A 5,062-nucleotide genomic window follows, 5' to 3' on the forward strand; every position below is an offset into this window, starting at 1 on the left:
AAGGAAAGGAAAGGAAAGGAAAGGAAAGGAAAGGAAAGGAAAGGAAAGGAAAGGAAAGGAAAGGAAAGGAAAGGAAAGGAAAGGAAAGGAAAGGAGGAGGTCAGCGGGATGGAGTCAGCTCTGAGAAGGGGAAATCCTGCCCCATGTGTGATAAGGAACTCGTGTGCCGAGGGAATCTCCCGGCGCGGGCAGAGCTCGCTCCTCGCTGCTCCAGCCCCGCACACAGACCCCAACTCACCCCTGCACCGCCCCATCTCCCAAATTCAGCCCCAGAATCACCCCGGGAACAGCCAGGGCTGGGCTGGAGGAGCAGAGATTTCTATAACCATTCTAAATACCACGGACACAGAAAATCCCCGGGCACAGAGCGAGCGCTGCTGCTGTAGCCCRGGAACAGGAAAACACCATTTCAGCTCTTGGAAACATTTCTCACCGCGAGTGTCCCCGGAGGGACTGTCACCTGCTCCAGGCTGGCATCTGCCACGGGGAGGGACAGCGGGAATGCAGACGAGACGGGGGAGAAGCTGCCAAGGAGATGCAATAAATTCATTTTTCCAGCACGGGAGCAAGCTTGGCATTAAATGTCAAGTGCTGGATTAGCAGCTGGGGGGGAACAAATCTCAGTTTGAGCCTCTGAAATTCAGAGCTGACTGGGCCAGCTCAGAGCATGAAGGAGGTGGCACCGGGGAGTGAACACAGCGAGGATTTCGGGGGTGATATCTCCCCCCCACCCCTAAATTCAGGTAAAAATGTTTCATTTCAGAGGCTCAGTGAGTCCCTTCTGTCCTTGTCCCTTCCCTGTCCTTGAATTTCTCCTTCCAGGTGGAATAGAGGAGTCTGCAGAGAGGCTGAGCTGTTCTGCTGTTCCCGGCACAGACACGGAGCCGGCCCGAGGCGATGCAGCCCCTGCCAGGAAAATTAACAGCAACTTGCTGCTTTTATTCCTCAAGATTTTTATTTTATTTTTTTTTTTTTCCCCAACAAGGAAGGCGATTGAAATTCAGCATCCATCCCAGCGAAGATCTGAGCTGCTGGGTGACCTTTGAGTGACATTTGAGTCATTCTGAGCTCAAGGGAAGGGAGGGGAGGGAGGGGAAGGGAAAAGGGAAAGGAAAAGGGAAAAGGGAAAGGAAAGGAAAGGAAAGGAAAGGAAAGGAAAGGAAAGGAAAGGAAAGGAAAGGAANAAAGGAAAGGACACTCTGCTGGGCTCAGCTGGCTCGGGAATCACTGAAATCAAAACTCTGAACACAACAACAGAGCTCTGGCTGCCAGGTTTGCTGATCATTCCTTTCCAAACCGGCCCAATTCCATCCTGGGAGAGCCCCAGAGTCTCTGAATTTCTGGGGTCAGGGCCCCTCCCTGGTGGCACCAGGTAGAAGTGACAATGGCTTAGCACAGGTGACAAAAAACTGTTACCTACGGCCTTGTGTATTTAATATTCTAAACCTCTGTKTATTCTACTTCCAAACTCTATATGCCAACAAGTGATTCCTCCTGCTTAAAACAGGAAAGGGGTAAAAACACAAATGGTAGAGCAAACCCCAGCAGAGCCACCCATGGAGCAGCAGAGAGAAAAATAATCCAAATTCTAAACTTTGCTAAGTGGTAAATGGGTTGGTATTTGGATAAGTTCTGGATTTAAAAAAAAAAATTCCTATGTATAATTTAAAAAGGAAACATTTCTAGCAGCTAGCTCTCACAGTTTGGGGGTTTTAAATACTTTTGTAAATAGAATTATCTGCTTCAGAGACATTAAACCCACCAGTGGAATCTCCTGCGTTACCACATYGTGAACATCTGACCTCCAGCACGGGGAAATAATGAAAAATTAATGGATCCAGATGTGCCAATCCTGCCAATGGCAGCTGTTCATTTTACACACCATTTAGAAATCCCCAGCGCGTTTGAGAACACGAGGATAAAACACGGAAATAATGGCAAGGAAGGGAATTGTGCCGGGGAGTGAAAGCTGCACCTTCACAGGGGGGAATGAAGGGAGGGGCAGGAGGTGACACTGAAATGTGTCACAAACCCCGTGCAGGGGTGGCAGAGGACACGCTGTGCCCGGGCCAGCACCCCAGGGTGACAGGGGACACGGGGACAGTGGCCTGGCCTGCTCTCTCTGCATTCAGAACCAGCCACGAGCTGCTGCAGGGACTTTATTTACCCCTTTATGGGCAAAAAAACAGGATTGATAAAAACAAAAAAAAAAAAAAAAAAAAAAAACACTAAAAAAATAATAAAACCAACCCAATTTCTCAGCTGAGAGTAGAAGAGAAAACAGGGAAGGGGCGAATCCTGGGAGCACAAACAGATTGCACTATTTATATATGAAAATGTTTTCTGCATCTATAAACTTMCCATGCCCAAGCAGTTTAATTAATTGCMGGGGTTGCCATGGTAACCTCCCTAACTCAATTACAGCTCTGCAGAGAGGTGAGGAGCTGGTGGCAGAGCCAGGTAACTCCTGGGGCTGCAGATCCCCCAGACCCGGGTCTGTGCCAGGGGGTTCCAGGGCTGCCAGAGCTGACCCTAGGATCCCAAAAACTGGAATTGACCCCATTCCAAAAACTGGAATTGACTCCATCCCTAAAACTGGAATTGTCCCCATTCCAAAAACTGGAATTGACCCCATTCCAAAAACTGGAATTGACCCCATTCCAAAAACTGGAATTGTCCCCATTCCAAAAACTGGAATTGACCCCATCCCAAAAGCTGGAATTGTCCCTTCAGCTCTCAGGGGATGGACACACGGGAGCAGATTGGGGCCAAAGGGTCTGACTAAACCCGGACTATCTCCTGGGCTCAGCCCGGCTGGGATGGCACAGGGGAGAGGGATTTTGGATTTTGGATTTTGGGTTTTGGATTTTGGATTTTGGGTTTTGGATTTTGGATTTTGGATTTTGGATTTTGGGTTTTGGGGAAGGAACTGCAGCTCCTGAGGGGGACAAGGAAGGGGACACGGCTCCCACAGAGGCTGCATAGCGGGATCCCAACAAACACAGCTCAATTGCTGACCCTAAAGAGCTCCTCAGCTGCATTTCCTGTGAAACTCAGCCTCAGCTCCCGCCTGGGGGATCAGGACAGCACCTCCTCATTCCTGAGCACCCACAGCCAGAAATGCAGCCGGATGGGTGAGTTCTGTTGGAATGCTGCTGTCACATTCAGGATCATCGGGATTCACTCCACTGAGAGCGCTCCAAAACCTCAGCAGGACCCGGCTCCTTCCCCGCCCCAGGACGGACAAACCACCCCGTCAGTGTGCCCAGAACCCAACCATCAGCAGGGAAAGAAAGGAAGGATGAAAAAAAAGAAAAAAAAAGGCAGAAATGACATTTCCTCTCAGCATTATCACCAGAAATCTGAGCAGGGATGACCTTTCCATCTTTGTGAGAAGTCGCGGGGAGCGCGTTCTGTGCTCCCCACCCCTCACCGCTCTTTTCTTCAKCGCCGTGTGACAAAAGGGACCGTGGCTGCCACCCCTGGATGTTCCTCTGCCCCTYTCCAGCCCCCGTCACTTCACTCAAGTGTCCTTTTCCGCCGTTTCAAATTAAATTCCTTGTTAGGCACTTCTGAAGYTGTCCCTGGTGATATTTCCTCCCCTTTCTGCCCCCATCCTTCAAGGTCACCCACAGAGACTTCAGCTCGTTCCTCAAAGGTTAAATGCAACTTCCAGGAGAGGAACTTGAACTTTGGAGAGCSAAGGCAGACAAAGAAGGAGCCTCCACCGAGAATTGAGATGGTTCTGTGAGCAGCAGAGAGCGGGAGGATGGAGCAGAATGGGCAGAGATCGGCAGCTCCTCCCAGGGCTCTCCCCACTTCCCCCAGATGATTTTCTTCCTCTCTGAGTGATTTTCTTCCTCTCTGAGCGATTTTCTTCCTCTCTGAGTGATTTTCTTCCTCTCTGAGCGATTTTCTTCCTCTCTAAGTGATTTTCTTCCTCTCTGCACGATTTTCTTCCTCTCTGCACGATTCCTGCCCACAGCCCCACACTCGTGCAAAAGCCCCCTCAAACAAGAGGCCGGAATGACAGAAATCCCAAGTTTTCTGAAGTTAAAACGTGAAGAAAACTCACAGTGAGAAATCGGCCGAGCAGCTCCAATTATCCTAACTGGGCTCTGCTAAATTAAGGCTGGGTTTAGCAACACACCCAGAATTTTCCTCAGTCTATCAAGGCTCCATCTTTAAAAAGGTATTTTTTGCTCCTGAGCCCTGCTCTCGGGGAGCTGCGGTGAGTGGATGTGATTTTTGCCTTGGCAGGGTTCGTGGAGGCCGAGGCTGACAGGGAATTAATCGCAGCTCCCCGGCAGAGCGGCGGCCTCGGGGGGCTGAGATTATCAAGGTTGGTTTAGCAGCGAGCTCTGCTCGAGCACATCAGACATGACTGGACATCTCCAAGGGGCAGCGRGCGCTGCTGAGGAATTCCAACAACATCCTCCTGCAAAACGCAGCGGGGAAACAAAACACTCTGCTCCCTTCACCCAGCCYGGTTTAACCATTAAAACCACAACCCACTGTTGGGTGCAGTTATTTCTCCAAATTCAGCGTTTCCAGTTTCTTTATCAAACCCTGTGAGATTTCTCCTTATCTCCAGCTGATGACTTCATTGGAATCACGAGTGATAAGGGCTGCGGGATCTTTCCATATATATTTTATATCCATTTACATGTGTAAATGTATGTATGAAAGAGACATTGGGTTAAAAAAGGTACAAAAGTGGTAAATCAGACTCTTCCCTTTCCCGTTCTCGTTATTCAAGAGCAGTGGAGCAGAAACAAACCCTACAAAGCCCAGGACATGTTCTGTGCATTCCCCGAGCAGCAGCGATCACAGATCAAAACTCTAAACTGATAAAAAAGCAAAACCAAGCTCTCCACCATCCACCACTGAGAAACTTCCACCTTTGCACAGATTTAAGGAAAGAAAAGAAAAATTGACCTTGTTTCAAGACATAAATCGACCCCTAATGGATTAGGATTTCTCCTGCAAGCAGGTCTTAATTAAGAAGAGCACAAAATCACTTTGCAACGTCGTTGTTAGTGGTAGCCACTGCAGGAGAGTT

This window comes from Malurus melanocephalus, unplaced genomic scaffold (assembly GCF_030028575.1).
Source record: "Malurus melanocephalus ecotype Western Australia unplaced genomic scaffold, MMel_1.1 scaffold_1023, whole genome shotgun sequence".
NCBI lineage: Eukaryota > Metazoa > Chordata > Aves > Passeriformes > Maluridae > Malurus > Malurus melanocephalus.